The sequence below is a fragment of the Prorops nasuta genome, unplaced genomic scaffold (genome assembly GCF_024137725.1).
Source record: "Prorops nasuta isolate Cenicafe-Biocafe unplaced genomic scaffold, Cenicafe_Pnas_1.2 PNAS00022, whole genome shotgun sequence".
Classification (NCBI taxonomy): domain Eukaryota; kingdom Metazoa; phylum Arthropoda; class Insecta; order Hymenoptera; family Bethylidae; genus Prorops; species Prorops nasuta.
Window position 1 is genome coordinate 2,692,929 of NW_027116819.1, and position 21,036 is coordinate 2,713,964.

Genomic DNA, 21,036 nt, shown 5'->3' on the forward strand with positions numbered 1-21,036 from the left:
TCACTCCTGTATTCTGGTACTTGAAACAGGCAAAGATGAAAGCATGGAAAGATTGGCAAAGTAAGAATAAGCCAATATTCAGAAAAACGTCATCAATTGCTCAGCAATAATTTAAGGATGAGACTCATTGGATGAAATTCTGAAAAATTGAGTTAATAACTATTATTTGTTTTCCTCTGTTACCTATGCTAGTATTCTAGGCCAAAGGCAGTATACTGGTCATTGGTATGGATGAAAAAATGCAATGTTTATTCTCAATTGAAAGTCAGTCCAAAAATTAATGGTTTCTACTCCATTTTGTAGCACCAGAAGTCCGACCAGTTTCAACAGTGTATAGAAATTAGCGAAACGAACATCTGAGGACTCTGGCACAGGAAATGTTATAAGGATAGAACATACAGTGAATAAATTTGGGAAAATGAAAGCAGTATATCTAAAATAGAGGCTTCCATTGCATTAATTTGTGTATTTTCGAGTTTATATTGATGAAAAGAAAATACAAATGGCACTATTTTGCTTGAAAAAGAGCCCTGATTCATAGTTGATATTGGGAGTAACAGTTAAGAAAAAGAGATGAATTTCTAACCAAATCCTTAAAAGTGAAGGGCTTGTAGATGATTTTGGGTATACAATTTTGGAATTAAAAATCACATACGTGATGAAAATTATAACAAAATCATGTAGATCTGTAAATATGGAAAGAATTCATGATTGCAATATTTAACATATGATGGGGCATACGGTGAATAAATTTAGGAAGCTGAAAACTATATATCTAAAGAAGAGAGGCATCCATTGCAGGAGTTGGTGTATTTCCTAGTGTATATTAATGAAAGGAAAATATAAATGGCATTAATGTGATAGAGAAAGTGCCATAATGCAAAGTTGATATTGAGAGTGGCAGCTAAGAAAAAGGTGGAAAAATGAGTCAATTCATAAGAAAATCCTTGAGAGGGAAAAACTTGCAGGTGATTTTGGGCATACAACTTTGGAATTAGAAATCACATAGTTGATGAAAATTATAATAAAATCATGTAGATGTGTAAATATAAAAGTAATTCAGGATTTCAATATTTCACATGTAATAGAGCATACGATGTGTAACTTCAGGAAACTGAAAGCAGTATACCTAAAAATCATAGGCTTCCATTACATTAACTGGTACATATTTTACAGTTTATATTAATGAAAAGAATATATAAATGTCACTAGTTTATCAGGGAAAGAGCCATAATGCAAAGGTGATAGTGAGAGCAACAACTAAGAAAAAGGTGGATTTAAAGGTAAATTTAGAAATAAATTTTTGAAAGCGAGAGGCTTTAAGGTGATTTTGGTTATAAGATGTTGAAAATATAATTCAAACAGTCATTGAATCCTATGTTAAATGCATCTAAAAGTGTAATTATGATAAGAACTCATCATTGTAGTATTTTGTATTTTACTTATTAGATTAATAAATTAATATCTCGAATTGAAGCGTTACATTATGGAACGATCACAACATTGGAAAATGTTTTGTAAGATTGAATTAGTTAAAACAATTTTTTAGTTTTAATTCCTATATTCTTACAAAACGTTATAAGATCCCACAAAAAACAAGCTTCGCTTGTAAAAAATGGACGGCAAGTACATAAGTCGTATCTAGCATGATTAATATATAATAATATAAAATATTTTAATTAAAAATAATAGTGAAATCCAAATGTTAGGCAAGTATAAATTTTTACCATGGCGAAAATTGAAATTTGGAAAAAAGTAAATAGCAATACCAAAATTACTTGCCGGGCCCGTAATATCCATGTGTAAGTCGTTATCTTGCTATATAAGCGTTGCTTCTCGTAAGTTATAAATGTGGCTATTTAATACGACTGCACACAACGGGCCCGGCAAGTAATTTTTGTATTGCTATTTACTTTTTTCCAAATTTCAATTTTCGCCATGGTAAAAATTTATACTTGCCTAACATTTGGATTTCACTATTTTTTTTAATTAAAATATTTTATATTATTATATATTAATCATGCTAGATACGACTTATGTACTTGCCGTCCATTTTTTACAAGCGAAGCTTGTTTTTTGTGGGTAAATTATTACTCGACATACAGTGTATTGAAAGCAACGATAGTCGAGCGTTGGAATCGAACATTGAAGACCGAAATGTGGAAAGGATTTACGTTGAATGGAAATTACAAGTGGAGAGCTATGCTACAACAACTGGTTGACGAATACAATGCAAGAAAACATCGTACTATAGGAATGCGTCCAGTCGCTGTGAAACCTGAACATGCTAATAAGCTCTTAGCAACAGTATTCAGTAATATAAAGATCGTTGGTCGTGTCAAGTTCAAAGTCGGTGATTTTGTACGAATCAGTAAATATAAGAATGTATTTGCAAAAGGCTACACAGCAAATTGGACAACTGAAATATTTGAAATTATGAAAGTGCAGAAAACAAATCCTGTTACATATTTACTAAGGGATTCTAGTGGTACGGATATATATGGCGGATTCTACGAATATGAACTTTTAAAAACTGCTAATCCTAATGTATATCTAGTTGAGAAGGTATTACGTAAGAAGGGCGACAAAGCCTTTGTAAAGTGGTTAGGATTCGATAATACACATAATTCATGGATAAATAAAAACAATATTTTGTAATATACAATTTATTAATAAAGAAGCAATTATTTAATCTTCAATTAAATCTACTTTACTTAATTCTATTTCATTTATCCTATAATGACCCCATGGTAGAGTTGATACAGTACCTTGTACAATATAGCGCTTATCGTCATGTGGAATGAGAGTAATTTTTTGCTGTACAATTGAATAAACGTTATGCAATTTTGAACGAATTAAATTTTGATTATGGATATGAACAGTAAAATTTTGTAAGCAGTCTTTATAATCTTCAAACGTTATTTTTCTAGCGATAATGCAACTCTTAACGCCCTTAGCTTTTTTAAAAATTTTATCTTGTATTTTAAATGTATATATTTTCGATCTCAGTCCAATAAACTCAGTCATAATTCTCCCGTTATTCTCATCTTTCATCAAACCAGGCACTTTTTTATTTACTAGAGGTAAATTATACTGGTTAATAGGCGAATAATCACTAGTATTGAATCTTGAAAGATTTTCTCTCATGATCGTGTAAATGTCATCGCATTCGATACTGTATATCAAACTATCTGTATCGGTATACAATGCTCTACATTTACTACCAAACGTTGGAAGCATATAATCATAATGGAATTCGTATAAACATGTTTTTGAAATAACTAGAATACTCATACCTACATATATAGGTTTATCAAATTTCGCCGTTAATTTTTTTAATTCTATCGCAACCAAATTTTCGTTGAATATGGCGCTACTGTGAAAATTTGGTTGGGATATCAATGCTTCTGCTCCATATCTTCCTCCCCACTTACTAACAAGCCTCACATCAACTCTATTTCTTACATTTTCCATCGTCTTACCAAACACTGCATTGTTCATTAGTTTGAAAAGGTTTTTCTCAATCTCATTTTTAGATGCAGCTCGCAAACGTGTGTTTAAGTCTATATATTTGTTTAGCCATGCTGATTGCTGAAATCTTAATCCGCGATGGATACGTTTCAGTACCATTCCATGACGAATACATTGTTGTAAAGCCCGATAATGTATAACATAACGCTCCTTATTTTCGACAGTTGCAAGTAGCTTCTTCTGTCGTGCTCCGGGCGGAGCCTCACGTACCGGACAAAATGGCAAGTCAGAGTGATTATCATGAAGTACGCTTGGATACTCCAAGTCTACCTCTAAAATAAAACCCTCAGATGAATCTATAGGTATGCTTGAGATATCAAAGTTGTTAGTATCTTCAATCCAGTGAAATCCATGAGTAGGTAGAGCTTGACACATTGCCCATCCATATAGATTATTTACATCATAGTACATTAAATATTTGCTTGGTTTTGTTGAGTCATAATCATTCATATACCGATTGTTTGCTTTTTCATAGCGGTGAGAGCACTGACTCAAACCGCCACGTATTCCACGCTCTACGAAAAGCAACATTTCAACATCAGTGAAAAGTTCCAATTTTATTCCAGTATATTTAAGCATTGCATCCCAAGTGAAGCCTGGGAGTGTAAAATAATGCGCAGGATCCAAATTATAATTTTCCATGCAGCTATCGCGAAAATGTTCAAAAACGTCTGTCAGTAATAATACGTCAGTTTTTAAATAGAGATCGCTGTACTCCCCAAGTGTTTGTATTTGAAAATTGATCCATACCTCCTTAGCATGATTATATGCCTCTTCACTAATATCACTGTCAGTTAATTTATTATAGAATAACTCGCGAGGCGGTAAAGCATTTTCTTCCAGACGATTCAGATTATCTACATAATCATAAGGAAAAATACCTTTTCTTGTTAGTTGATTAAATTGTTCCGTATTTAAATTCGAAAATTCTGACTCTAAGTTTTTCAATTGAGATCTCTCCAAGTATGAGCTCAATTTGTCTAAACTTGATGCTAGAAATTTAAATGAATCAATAAATCTGAGCTGAATATTATATTTCCGTATGTATTTTGTACATGAAGTATACTTTTCCTTATGTACAGTGCTACACTACAAAAATTTTGGCTGACCCTAAGATATGCGTAAACGATAAATTAATCAAACTCTAAAACGAAAGTTGGGCGCCAGGTTCCCGAAAGAACCACTGTACTGTAGTAATCGCAAAATACTGTAATCGTCAAACGAAAATGCCAACTAGCTCAGTGAATATAAGAGTAGGATTGCGGAAGCGGAGAGTGGGTGAGTTCCTGAAACGTAAAATATGGACGTATTTGGCAGTTCGGGTCAAATCACTATACAGAATATTCGATAACAAATTCTCTATATTTCCGTAAAGACATCGCTGTATATGTCGAATTTCATAACGCATAGATCGTTCTTCATATTTAATCAAACTATAACTACGGATGGTCTGGAAAACGGTTTTTCGGAGCGCTCGGGATTAATCCAACGAATCTCTCTACTAACTAACTAACTAATTAAATAAATAAAGGTCTACTCGAGGCAGGTGTTTCTCCTGCGACCTTTTAACGAAAACGAAACGATACTCTCGCGAAGAGAACCGAACGGAGTAGCTCCTTTCGGGGAGAATTCACCTCCGGGGTTTCTTCCAACGAGAAAAACGAACTGTATTACCACAAGGTGATCGAACAAGGTAGCTCCTTTCGGGGAGAATTCGACCTTGGGATGCACCCCTGGTTAAACCCGACAAAACTATACTAACGTAACCGAAACTCGAAACTGAACGAATATCCCGGTCACTCTGTACAACCGAATTCGACCATCAACTATACTGTAAGCGCATAACCAAATTTCCGGAAACTATAAGACTTTAGTACGGCACTATATTCACGATAATCGATAAAAGCATTTACAATAAGTTACATATAAAACTATATACACTTCATATCCGAAAGCCCATGAAAGACTTGGTCCTTGAATTCATGGCGAATCTCAAAGTTTTCTCGATATTAGACTATTATTCCCATTCTTAATGTAATGTCTCTATTATTCCCAATTCACGCACCTTGGGAGTCGGTTTAACTCGTGATTCGTGATTTTTGACTATTCCACGGCTATTACACACGTTTTCCGAAGTTCTACTCGTAATACAAGGATTTCTAGGAGCTGGGACTCCCGCTAACCTTTTCCGTTGAAGCTGGAGAAAACAGCGGAGCGGGGTAGAGCAGAGCGGCGTTGAGTAGAGCAGAGCAGAGCCGGTCGGAGCAGAGCAGAGCAGATTGGAGCAGAGCAGATTGGAGCAGAGCAGAGCAGGGCAGAGCAGCGTCGAGCAACGTAGAGCCGAGCAGAGCAGAGCCGAGATGAGCAGAACAGAGCAGATCGGAGCAGAGCAGAGCAGAGCAGGGCAGAGCTGAGCAGAGCGGAGTCGAGTAGCTTCCACACTTTTCACTTGCTACGATGCGAGTCTTCAATTTCCGAGTTGCTAAGATTGCGACTGATCTTCTTCAGGACTAGATAACGAGTGTCGCAAAAATCGGGAGACACCAGCAACGAGCTGTTGGTCCCCTATCCCCAACCTTTCGTAACGCTAAATCTAATTGGCGGAGCCGATTAAGCTATTGGTACCACCAATCAGATCCAAGGTCCGACTTCTTCCGAAAATTCAACTTGAATATTCGGGAGCCGCGGAAGGCCGTAGTTCGTTAGACCCAGTTAACATACGACTTATGGGCCACGATCGTTACTCTACTTTATGACCTATCAATCATCGAACTTTATACTATATTTCGGATGATAGGTAGGCCAACCGTATATGGCCTGATTTTAGGGCCCTGATAATATGACCATAATATGTCTCCTTGTTCTATAGGTAGAGATATATATATATATATATATATATATATATATATATATATCTTTTTAGTGAACAGGTACTATCTTAAAATAGTACATGGTCACAACTCTATCCTCCCACGAAAAAGAGACCGAATCGAGGTCGAACACACCTCAAACCTCACTAAACGACGATACGCGAGGACTTAACTGGACTCAACGTAAACGTGAGGCGGAATCTGTAGCTCATTATCACGAGTGCTACGTGAATCTGTAATAGTCGTAAGTCGGCGTTTTCAAAAACGCGAAAAGAAACGCTGTATTCGATATGGGCTATTTACACGATAATATAACGGTAGCATAATACTAAGCGGTATACACGGTACTGCAAAATATCTGTACAAAATAAGCGTGATACGCACTGTACGGTTCTATACTAGACGAAATTATTTACACGGTACTGTACGGAATCGAAAAAGGCATACACGATAAAGAATATACGTCATACCAAACGTAAACTGAATCTGTACTAACTGTAGCGATATACACGATACGAATCGAAATCTGTACAAAAGCAAACTAAAGTAATACGATACGGAGTTCACCGAAACTCAGAATCGTAAGAAAACGTAACCTAAAGAAGAGAAAGTATATACAAAGAACTATACGAGAATCCACACGTAACCAACATAATATACTGGTCGCAAATACTATTTCACGCAATTACGCTATCGAATCTCGAGTACTCGCGAAAAAGGAAAGGAGGAAGCTCCAAAAGAAGAATTAATGTCTCGAAATCACCGTATTCCCAAGTTAAGATTCCCGTGACCCTGGTAAACCTGTAAACGGTAGCTACGGTAGGGAAGAAAATGATATTAGTTCCCGATGCATGAGTCCGAGGTTGGTGATGTTCCGAGAGGTCGGTGTGTCTGTCAGCGTCAAAAATAAAATGGAATGCCAAAGATATATAAAACACAGATACATTTATCGAAGGACCTCAGGGCATAATATATACAGGGGCGTATAGGTAGAGGGAGGGGAGGCCTTATCGGCGCTGGAAAGGCCCTGGTTCACCCGAAAGGTCGACCTCCAATGGGGTTGGGCGCTGGTACTGAGGACTGCATCGCGGGCAGGTCCGCGTGGAGTATCCCCGCCGTCCACACCGGAAACAGAAGGCCTTTGTCCTAGGCCGAGGGCAGCGGGAGTAATTGTGGCTAGGAGAGCCACAATTGAAGCATCCCCGTTGCACGGGGGGCGGGGGGTCACGATAAATGAAGGAGAGGACCTCCGCCTCCAGCTCTGGCCAGACGTCCAGCATCTCCTTAATATAGGAGAGAACCTCTCCTTTGGTCTCGGCGACCACATCGCGGCGGGGAAGCCGAAAGTCGGGACGAGACATCCTACAGTGGCTAAAAAAAATAATAGCGGTGAATCCCGACGTATAGGTGATAGGAAAAGACAGCCACAACGGAACTGAGGACGATATTACTGGACATACAATTTCACATCGTTGACGTGCGTTTTGGTACGCGTTTTAGCTTCGACGTGTTCGATTTCGATGACGGTAGGAGAACGGAAATGAACGACTCGATACGGCCCTTGATACCGGTGGGCAAGTTTTGCTGAGAAGAAATTTGCGGACGATGAAAGAGGTCGGTATCGAAAGAGAACTAAGTCGTTAATTTTCAAAGGTCGTTCTCTTCGTCGTAAATTGTATTTTTCGGCCTGTTGTTGATATGCGGATTCTAATTTAGAAGTGACCCACTCGTGAAGATCTCTCATCCGTTTCATTCGTTCTTTCCACGGACTGACGACGAGGTGATCCGCTAGTAACGGCGCTTTATCGGTCTTTTCGAGTTCGCGAGGAACTGGCTTGAGTTCCCGACCGAAATTTAGGAAAGCAGGACTACACTCGATGACCGAGTGGTGGGCGGTATTATAAGCGAAGTTAAATTCGGATAGATGTACATCCCATTCCCGTTGATTCTTACTGACGAACGCAGTGATCATGGTTTTGACGACACGGTTAATACGTTCTACCGGGTTGGCCTGTGGGTGATACACTGGAGTGGTCGAATGGTGAATCTTATTTTCCTGACAAGCTTGCTCGAGTAATTTATTGACGAATTCAGTTCCATTGTCAGAGATGAGTACTCGAGGGGTTCCCCAACGGGTGATCACCAGATCGAGAAGGAGTTCTTTAATTTTTGCACCATTTACTGTACGTACGGCCCGACATTCAACCCATTTCGTGAACAGGTCTTGAAAAACAACGATATAAGTATTTTGGCGTAGGCTTTTCGGTAGTGGACCTATAACATCGACCGCGACTATATCCCAAGGTTGTTCCACGAACCTACGACCCATTAATCCGATCGGTGGCTGTTGGGAAACTTTCGTACGTTGACAGATATCGCATTTTCGGACGAACTCTAGAAGAGACCGATACATTCCAACCCAATAAAAACAGCGACTAATCCGGTGGTAGGTTTTATCCACGCCTAAATATCCTGACATGGGCGTATCATGAAACTCGTGCATGATTTCCTCTCGAAATTCGCTAGGTACGACTAATTTCCAGGGCTCGAGATCCTCCAGTTCGTCGTGATACCGGCTGGTAACCCGTTTATAATATAAGAGATCGTCCTGAATTTTCCAGTCGGGAAATTTAAAAGGTGTCGCTTTGACAGAATTACGACGATCGGTATACCAGGAGTCAGTAGATTCGGCCCATCCCGCCGTGGGGTAACTCATGGAAATCGCGAGAGCGCTAAATTCGAGTTTCTCCGAACTAGGTGTTCGTGAAAGCGCATCGGGTACGAAATTTTGCGAACCTTTACGGTAAACGATATCGAAATCATATTGCATCATTTCTAATGCCCATCTCCCTAGTCGACCTGAGGGGTCTTTTAAGTTATTGAGCCATCGTAGACTATTGTGATCCGTCATCACCGTGAACTTATACCCCTCCAGATAACCGCGAAACTTTTTAATCGACCACAGAACAGCAAGACACTCTAATTCGGTAGTGATATACTTCATTTCGGCTGGGGTGAGAGTACGACTTGCATACGCGATAACGCATTCTCCTTGCTCATGAGTTTGCGTGAGTACGGCTCCGAGTCCGACATTACTCGCATCGGTTTGGAGGCAGAAGGCTCGATTGAAGTCAGGACAAGCTAACGTGGGTGTCGAAGTTAGGTTGCGCTTTAGCATATCAAACGCGTTGGACTGTGGTGTAGTCCAAACCCAAGCCTGATTCTTCTTGAGCAACTGATTTAATGGAGCGACAATCGTTGCGAAATCGGGAACGAAACGACGATACCACGATGCCATACCAAGGAAACGACGTAACTCCTTGATATTCCGAGGTGCGGGATAATCGATGATTGGCCTAATCTTCTCGGGGTCCGTACTTAGGCCACGATGATCAACGATAAAACCGAGATACGTAACGCTGGTCTTGCAAAATTCGCTCTTATCCGGATTGATCAAGAGTCCGGCGGCAGTAATTCGCTTAAAAATTTTATCTAACCATTCGAGATGTTCCGAAAAAGTCTTCGTGACCATAATAATGTCATCTAAATAAGCGAAGGCGTGGGGTTCCATATCCGGTGTAATGATTTTATCTAATAATCGCTGGAAGGTCGCTGGTGCGCCTGTAAGTCCGAAAGGCATCCTTTTAAATTGGAAGAGTCCGCGACCTGGCACAGTAAACGCAGTGACGGATTTACTAGATTCTTCCATCGGAACTTGAAAATAGGCTTGACTCAGATCCAGAGCGGAAATATAGTTAGCTGAACGTAACTTATCCAGAATAGCATTCATAAATGGTAGTGGATAGGCATCCTTGCGAGAGACTTCATTAACTTTGCGAAAATCTAAGCAGAATCGATAGGAACCGTTGGACTTGCGTACCATAACAATGGGAGACGACCAATCGCTGTCGGAAGGCTCGATAATATCTTCGTGTAATAATCGATCTACTTCTTGATTAATCGCTTGCTGTATCACCGGTGAAACGGGGTAATATCGCTGTTTAATGGCTGTCGGTGTCTCTACTATAATGCGATGTTCAGTTAGATGGGTCAATCCCGGTGCTCGTTTCAAAATCGGGATTCGTTCGTCTAAGAAGATCCGTAACTGCTCTGACTCAGTATCGGTGAGGCCACGGAGAGCATTGCAGCTAGAAAAATTATCCTGAGCATCCACGAAGCGGTAATAGTGATTAGGATCGTCTCGGTAACTCCAGGTGCGCTCCTGATAATTAATAACAATCCCGAATTGTTGTAGAGCATCGATCCCAAAAATAAGGGGTACGGCTAGAGACGGAAAGAATAGGGTCGGATTGACTTGGCTACGACCCTCTATGTGAAACTGTAGTGGGTAACATTGCGATAGGTTTTCGCGATGCCAATCGGCAGTCACTATCGTAACCGGAGGTACCGTAGAAGCATCAACATCGGCCGACGAAATTTTTAGGAGACCGGATTTTCCAATAAAAGTACGCGATGCGCCACTATCTACTAAGGCTAAGAAAGAGTGGCCCTGGACTCTAATTTTTATGTACAAAAGGGCGGTAGTCAGCGAGTATATTTTCTCGATACCGAACGAGAATTCTCGCGAAAGGCGACATGAATTTAATTTCACAGCTGGAAACTGCACGTTCGGTATATTTATTTTCGGACACGATCCGGTATTTATCGTGTCCCGGGTACGTTTCCCGTACACTTAGGGCAATTGCGTACTGTAACTCCATCACGACCACATTTATGGCAGAAATAACGAGAACGCGGCTTTGGACATTCCGAATATCTATGTCCACGCTCCTGACAATTCCAGCACGCGAAATCTATAGCGAAGGACGACTGTGGTTCGATGGGTTCCGACACGAACGGATTAGTAGTAGTTCCCGAACTCGACGGTATGGAAGGTGCCGGTGACGGTATGTCCTTCAGGGCTTTTGTTTTATTAGATTTCTCCTGGGCGACTAATACTGGTTGTTCTTCAACAGCCAGGTTAGCACGCGTACGCCGAGCAGGTCGTCCGAAAGCTAAATCCGGAAAAAGCGAATGTTCTGGTAAGGGCGGTGCCCGATACCGACTTTGGCGAGCTAAGCTACTCTCGATCTGGATAGCGCGAGATTCTAACGCATCGAAAGATACTACGTTGTTAATATCGATAAGTGCTTGGATTCGTGGAAGCATGTTCGTATGCGCTCAAATGATCCACTCTTCTCCCGACATGGGAGGTGAAACTCTTTCTAATAATACCCGGATACACGTGAGGTAATGGTCTACGGGTTCATCTTCCGCTTGTGTCCGTTGGGCTATTTCCACCCTCAAGGAAACCTGAAGTGAACGAGCCCCGAAACGCGAACGAAAGGCGCGTTCAAAATGTGCCCAATTCTCCCAATCTCGTTGGTGACTACGAAACCAGTGGAGAGCCATTTCTGATAAAAGCAAAGGAAGGTACTTTAATAATTCCGCATCTGGAAGATCGAAAATAATGCGAGTTTCCGCAATACGCGCTAGGAATGCCTCTACATCTTCACCGGATTTGCCGCTAAACGAAACGTTCATTCTTTTCAAGGTAGAATGTAGTTGGTTGAACTGCGCGGCATAGTCCCTATTCGCGAGAGATCGAGGAAAACGCAGTGTCTGAAAGTGACCTCTATTAGGGCGACGGTATAGTTCCCTCGGCTCTTCCTCTTCGGGGAAGTACTCTTCCCTTGGAGCAGGAGCAGTCGGGACTGCGGATGTAGTACGCATCTGCAAAACCACATCTCGCAGCTGACCGATCATGTCGTGCACGTCCCGTTTAAACTCGTCGAAATCTGCACGAGTGGGAGTGGACGAACCTCGTGGGGGTGAGAGCGACCGATCTCGGACATCCCTAGACTCGATAGGTGCCTGATATTCTTTCCTACGCGTCCCGGCACGAATGGAGGTATAAATCTCCTGTGAAATTGGCGTAGGAGTAGCTGGTCGCGTAACCCGAGTTGGATGCGGCATATCGTCAATTAATTCTAAAGGTTGTATGATACTAGCAGCTTTCCCCAAAAGCTGTGAAGTATCCATGACTGCACGCGTAGTCTGGTGTAACTGGGTACCCGGAGGGGTACGCGGTAATGCCGAACTCTTTTCCCGCGAAAAATGTTTCCGAAGCCTTTGACGAAGGGTGGGTAATATGCCCTTATCGTCCAAGCGATATTGATTGAGGATCTTTCGAGCCTCATCCTCTGTCAATTCCTCGATCCAATCTAAATTACCGTAAGTCGCGGTAGCCATCACTAAAATGAGCGCGAAAACCGAAAAAGAATTAATAGAAAATGTCTATTTCCCGAATAAAACCGAAGGAAAAGCAACAAAAGGATACCCGATTACGCGTTACCGAAAAGGAATATACATATAAATGGGAAAAATACAGTTTAAACCATTAGTAATTCCTGAAAAGAAAAGGCAAGGTATACGGAAATAAATAAGATCCTAATTGGGAATCGAAACGACAATGTTCGCGATTTTATTTATATTCGGAGGATTACGGAAGTGCAGCTCTGACTAATGTACGGAAGTCAAACCTTCCCAAAACAAAACAAAATAAACTTGAATATGAAATTACTAATTGTAATTCGCGATTAAATAATTTAATAATCAATAATTAATAACTAATAATTAATAATTAATTTATTAATTAGCAGGCGCAATATTCCGTAAGTGTCCGTTATCCAAGCTCCCCTGAAAGTCGCGAAAAACAAAGGGAAAAATGTTAAAGTAATTTCGTAAAGATATCGAAATAAAATTAAATTCGCTTTGTGAATGTATAGATATATACATATAATAGTCGAATATTGTAAGTCCTATGTCGAGACAATGGGAAGTCAGTGAAGCGTGAGCTAATCGGCTTAGTTCCGCGCGACTGGGCATTCGCGGTGTCTCCCTAGTTTCCCCCTCAATAATTTTTCTACACGTAGATTTCCTATGTCGAAATCTTCCGTATTAGAAATTAAAGATGATTATTTCGGCTCGAAATAAGACCGGAATATTCGACTAGAATTATCCGTATCTTATAACAGATATAGAAAGGCTATAAACACATGAAATAATATGAGCATAAATCATTAATGCTCGTTGCGATAATCCTATATGAGAAGACGTTAATTTCGATTAAATTCGATTATTTGAATATTAATCGTGAGATTCGGAAGCCTAACTACTGTATAACTCCGAATTGCCAAACAAAGGATTTGGATTGGAGATAATAGGAGTTCGAAAGGAGACGGATATGAAAAATAATATGACTCGAATTAAAATAATTGTTAGCCGAATTTGCGAAAGACTATTTCACCAAAGTCTAGCTCATATTTGCCCTATGCGGGTGTTATGATTCGCGGTAAATAAGACTTTACTCCCGATAATTTGAAGTCGAATTTGTGAAAGCCTATTTCATCAAATTCTAACTTCTGTGGGCCCCACGTTGGGCGCCAAAATTTGCTACACTACAAAAATTTTGGCTGACCCTAAGATATGCGTAAACGATAAATTAATCAAACTCTAAAACGAAAGTTGGGCGCCAGGTTCCCGAAAGAACCACTGTACTGTAGTAATCGCAAAATACTGTAATCGTCAAATGAAAATGCCAACTAGCTCAGTGAATATAAGAGTAGGATTGCGGAAGCGGAGAGTGAGTGAGTTCCTGAAACGTAAAATATGGACGTATTTGGCAGTTCGGGTCAAATCACTATACAGAATATTCGATAACAAATTCTCTATATTTCCGTAAAGACATCGCTGTATATGTCGAATTTCATAACGCATAGATCGTTCTTCATATTTAACCAAACTATAACTACGGATGGTCTGGAAAACGGTTTTTTGGAGCGCTCGGGATTAATCCAACGAATCTCTCTACTAACTAACTAACTAATTAAATAAATAAAGGTCTACTCGAGGCAGGTGTTTCTCCTGCGACCTTTTAATGAAAACGAAACGATACTCTCGCGAAGAGAACCGAACGGAGTAGCTCCTTTCGGGGAGAATTCACCTCCGGGGTTTCTTCCAACGAGAAAAACGAACTGTATTACCACAAGGTGATCGAACAAGGTAGCTCCTTTCGGGGAGAATTCGACCTTGGGATGCACCCCTGGTTAAACCCGACAAAACTATACTAACGTAACCGAAACTCGAAACTGGACGAATATCCCGGTCACTCTGTACAACCGAATTCGACCATCAACTATACTGTAAGCGCATATCCAAATTTCCGGAAACTATAAGACTTTAGTACGGCACTATATTCACGATAATCGATAAAAGCATTTACAATAAGTTACATATAAAACTATATACACTTCATATCCGAAAGCCCATGAAAGACTTGGTCCTTGAATTCATGGCGAATCTCAAAGTTTTCTCGATATTAGACTATTATTCCCATTCTTAATGTAATGTCTCTATTATTCCCAATTCACGCACCTTGGGAGTCGGTTTAACTCGTGATTCGTGATTTTTGACTATTCCACGGTTATTACACACGTTTTCCGAAGTTCTACTCGTAATACAAGGATTTCTAGGAGCTGGGACTCCCGCTAACCTTTTCCGTTGAAGCTGGAGAAAACAGCGGAGCGGGGTAGAGCAGAGCGGCGTTGAGTAGAGCAGAGCAGATCGGAGCAGGGCAGAGCAGATCGGATCGGCGTTGAGCAGAGAAGCGCAGAGCAGAGCCGGTCGGAGCAGAGCAGGGCAGATTGGAGCAGAGCAGAGCAGGGCAGAGCAGCGTCGAGCAACGTATAGCCGAGCAGAGCAGAGCCGAGATGAGCAGAACAGAGCAGATCGGAGCAGAGCAGAGCAGAGCAGAGCAGAGCAGAGCAGGGCAGAGCGGAGTCGAGTAGCTTCCACACTTTTCACTTGCTACGATGCGAGTCTTCAATTTTCGAGTTGCTAAGATCGCGACTGATCTTCTTCAGGACTAGATAACGAGTGTCGCAAAAATCGGGAGACACCAGCAACGAGCTGTTGGTCCCCTATCCCCAACCTTTCGTAACGCTAAATCTAATTGGCGGAGCCGATTAAGCTATTGGTACCACCAATCAGATCCAAGGTCCGACTTCTTCCGAAAATTCAACTTGAATATTCGGGAGCCGCGGAAGGCCGTAGTTCGTTAGACCCAGTTAACATACGACTTATGGACCACGATCGTTACTCTACTTTATGACCTATCAATCATCGAACTTTATACTATATTTCGGATGATAGGTAGGCCAACCGTATATGGCCTGATTTTAGGGCCCTGATAATATGACCATAATATGTCTCCTTGTTCTATAGGTAGAGATATATATATAAATATATATATATCTTTTTAGTGAACAGGGACTATCTTAAAATAGTACATGGTCACAACAGGTAGCAGGTATACTGAACCCTCATACATGTTAGCGATCGCATTGAAGATGAAATGTGCATCGTAATTAGATAAATTATGAAAAATTACTGGAATAAGGTGCGAATCTTTATAGTTTAAATTACAATTGTTGTGACCGGGTCCTCTATATTTACCTGTTAAATGATCATGATCGCGAACACGTATTTGATACGGGAGAAATGGCTTTTTACATATATGACAGTCGGGGTCATTGTTATGACGAAAATTTTCACTAATACTTAGCGTTCTCATAGGCACTACAGTCTTTAGTTTTTCGCTCGCTATGCTAGCAATTTTATCGAGTTCTCGCACAAACCATTCTATACACTCGAGTCCACGATATGATTTATAAGTTGAGAGCGATTAATCACGAACGCTTTTAAAATAATATCCTACACTAAAGGGTAAATGCTTTTGATAGATACTACTACTACCGCTCGTTTCATTCACTTTTTCTAACAAACATTCAATGTCTGCATATACAACGAATGGGGTCCTCTCACTGTTCTTGTCATTTTTAAAGGACACCCAACGGTCCTCTTCAGGTAGCAGAATACGGACGTTTATATTGAGCTCACTGCAATCACGTTTATGAGATTGAAGTTTATCCTCATTGAAGAAATAGTGTAAACATCTAAGAGAAAAAATCATATTAGTATATAAACATTAAATAAAATTATATTAAAATATAAACAGTATAACATACCGATTACAAATAAGATGAGATCGTTTTTTTCGAGTCAGTTGTTTATTTAGCAAGCGAGAAAGATTCGTGATACATAAAAAATGTGCTGCACCTTGATGTTCGAGAAGAAGAAGATTCGCATGCTTGATTTCTCACATTTTGTGAGTTGAAGAGGTGCAATAATTTTATTCTCCTGCCCTTCCTGCTCATCCACCATGGTGAAAACATTAATCGACACATCATTATCTTCTTTAAATTTAGGTATCTGCCTTAATGTGGTTGGAAATGTTATACTTCTAACGTTGAAAACAGATTTAAAATGGGGGTATGAAGATTGTCGTTGTGGGTGTTTAGTTGAAATAGCCGGATAGAGTGCAGCCGTTACAGCCCATGCAAAACATATATTATCATCACTCTGTATGTTTATCACTGCATGTTTGTTCTTAATATATTTTGGAAGGTCGATTCTACAGCCTGCATATAGTGGATTATAATGATTTATATTCACAATTAAATTTAATATTTTTTCCAAAGCCCACCCACTATCACGCTCTTGAAATTCACCTAATTTTGTTAAAATTTTATCTATGACGTTTGTTTTATACCAATCACTAAAAGTATCAGTCTTGAATAAAATCACATTTTTTGTGGAAATATGTTTGATATCACTAATTTCCTTGCAAATAAATTTTCCGTTGAATACCATATTTATCTTAACAGCACTTACTTTACTGAATACTTTGTTCATGTAAGATTGCAGCATATCTGATGCTGCCAATAGAAATTCATATGGTTCGATATAATTAGTGTTTACTATCATACCACTACACATTCGACTTTTAAATGATGAATCAAGATCTTTCCAAATAAGCTTTTTCACATTAATGCCCGTTCCAATTGAATTTTTATTTTTTGCCACATGGAGAAGTAACTTTTGAATACATTTTATTTCTGCAAGATTTTTCTGTACAGTATCTGGAGTTGCATTCCGGTTGGATTCTCTCAAATTTCGAATATAATCATGACACTTGCAAACCCACTCGCGATAATCATGCTGAGTTCTTAAATCGGGATTCTTAAGAGCGTGATTTGAAGAATAATTTTTTTCTCTTGCTGCTCTGATTAATAGGCACTGTATCTGAGCAATTTCCGTAAAAATTTTCTGCCTTACCCCTATACGGCATTGTGGCTAGCAACTCTCAATTTTTCAATGTAATCACGACAATCACGTACCCACTCACGTTATTCATCCTGACTATTTAAAACTCTATTTAGAAGCGACATCGTAGTTCTTTCCGTTTAAATGATCAGCGTGAAACTAATGAAAAATCTTAGATGGAGAGTCCTTCAAATAATCAGTCTCCGAGACACGTCAGTAATATAAATATTTTACGGATCAGGTTGCGCGTTGAAGTAAAAAGAATGCATTCAAATTTAAAATATACATATATGCTAGATTTTTGATTCATACATATATTTCATATAATATACATTTCTCAGTGCGCATATACCCTCATGATTCATGCAAATAGGAAGTTGTGAATTATATAAACCATCTTCTAAATTATAATTTCCCCACACATATTCATCTACATTACTAATTTCTAAATCACAAATACTCCTTAACCAATTTAACTTTTCCACCCCTTTTACAAAAACCGTATCCTCATATACATATTTTTTTATAATATCTTTATATTTATAATATGGTGAATAACAATCCATCCAATTTAAGCCATGATGATTGAAAAAGATTGAACTGAAAAAGAAATTCCTTATTCATTGAAAATACTAATTCGTTATTGTTTGTTATAAAATATACTTACTCTGTTTTCTTTCTCTCCTCTTCACTTAAACAAGTATGTGGAAAGGGGGGTGAAAATAAAATATGATGCACTTTTAGTTCTTATAAAACTGCAAATTCTTTAACTATAAATGTCTTATCCATTAAATAGAATCCTTGAAAATCGACGAACGTTGGGATCATCATGTTAGCGTTTTTTATACTAAATTTATTACACTTTGCCTTTATTTTAAATATATTCTTTTTTTGTTTCCCTAAAGTTTTTCCCTTCTCTTCAAACCAAGTATTTCAATTCTCCCACTATTCTTAACTATTCTTTCTTTGGACCAATGGTGTTTCTAAGAGTGTCTGGTTAGTCACCTCCCATCACAGTTCAAATTTTTCACATCCCTTACAGCATTTAAAAAATCTTGAGAAGCGTGTAGGGTAGTCTTCAGTTCAGTTTAAGCCACAGAATCTTCAGTTCAGTTTTAGTCACAGAATCTTCAGGTACTCTGACATTATGCATCATTTAAGAGATATCACGCACATAATATATGTGGATGGATTTATCGTTAATAAGAAGATAGAGTACAAAGAAGTGGCTATTAAAAATATATACTCTAATTTAACACATTATGGTGCGTTTAAAGTTAGTGGATCAATGAATACTTTAAGTATTGCTGACCGGAAAACTGCATCTTTTGTGTTTAATAATGTGCACGGAATTGCATATGGAAATACGGGAAATGAAAGATATTCACAAAATGAAATATATGATTTGCTAAAAATCATTGAATGTGACAGTGTGCAACCAGTGGTTGCATATAAAGGTGGACACTTCGAACGTGACTTATTAAATATAATGAATATTAATAATGTCAATTTAGAAAATTTTAATTGTCCAAAATTCGATTGCTTAATTGAATATATAAAAACAGACATTATTCCTTCTGAGCTGCATAAAATTAAAATTACGCGAAAAACACAAAAGCCTGTCCACTGTGTGAAACAGGAGGTAGATGTTTTCGCAAAGTGGGTGCGGAAACAAATGAAAGGTAAATATTAAAAATTAAGTTCGCAATTTACTTGATATTAATAATTTTTTTTTATGTTTCAGAAGCTGTTATTAGCTGAATGGGCTAAATATTATTGTATATTCGTTTTTATATAAGTTTCAATTCTATTAGTTTTTTATATAAGTTTCATGTTCGTTTTTAATTATATGATAAATGTTATTTAAAAGTCTCTTTCTTTTCCCCTACTCCTATTTCCCTTAATTTAATCCGTAAAAGAAAAAAAAGAAAAACAAGAAAAACAAGAAAAAAAAGAAAAAAAAGAAAGAAGCACTTTATAATTATTACTAACTCATAAAAGAAAAAAAATGTACCTAGTGTTCACGGTTTAAGAAAATGTGAAATCAAATTAAATGGCGGGTCCACAGTAGGAAAATAGTGGGAGGGTCTAAGATAAGTATGTGGAGGGAGAAAAGCCCCTCCGAGAGGGCAGGCCTAAGAAAAAATGGTAGTCTGTAAGATGGTGAGGACCCCTAGCGGTGTAGCTGCCCCAGTAATTTTCGTGATCACCATCTAGTGGAGAAAATTGGAACTTTTTCCTTCACTAACTAAAATACAAAAAAAAAGTTCTCTGGGTAACTGTCAGGATAACTAACCATCCTGACGCTATAGTGATGGGAGAGGGGTAACCCTTATGAAACTAGTCGACCCGTAGGATAACTAACCATCCGGGCCGAAGAGTCATGGGAGAAGGGGTACGCCTTAGGGAACTAGTGGACCCGTAGGATAATTAACCATCCGGGCCCTAGGGTAATGGGAGAGGGGTAAGTGACTAAGAGAGAAAGAGAGGGTGAGAGGGATCTCTCTCTCTCTCTCACACACTCCCCACAGCCAAGGCACTTCCTCCGCACACCCGCACCTCCCTCACCATCATGTCACAGAGACACTTCCCCCCCCCCCCCCGCACACCCGCACTCCCCTCACCACCATGTCACAGAGACACTTCCTCCCGCACACCCGCACTCCCCCACCACCGTGTCACAGGAACCGCCTAGCTACCACTACTAACGACATTGGAATTTCAAAGCGTTTTCATGACTAAAAAGACATAGGTTCCACTTTTCTGACGAATGGAATTGGTAGATCAGATGCTCCAGAGCTTCCCCAATTTTATTTAGATTTTTATTATGTGGCGTTAATGCAGCAGCAAATGCCAAACATAGAAAAATCGACGACCTTGGAATTTCAAAGCGTTTTCATGACTGAAAAGACCCAGGTCCCACTCTTCTGACGAATGGAATTGGTAGATCAGATGCTCCAGAGCTTCCCCAAATATTTTGAAATATTTATTATGTGGCGTTAATGCAGCAGCAAATGCCAAACATAGAAAAATCGGCGACCTTGGAATTTCACAGTGTTTTCATGACTGATAAGACCCAGGTCCCACTTTTCTGACGATTGCTATTGGTAGATCAGATGCTCCAGAGCTTCCCTATAAAATTGATTTTGAGAAAAGACTGATAACATTAGAACAATATTATCTTCGAGTCGCTTTAATATTAAATATATACAAAAACATATATACTTTTAATTCTAGTGATATTAACAGTAAATATTGAAAATATAGTTTACAAATTGTATACATTATACATTCAATTTATTAATTTGTTCTGCATATGTTGAATTACTCGCAGTAGTAGTTGTAAACAGGAATGTTGTTCCTAAAAAATAACATTATTTACAAAATGAGTGCGTAAAAAATTTAATTT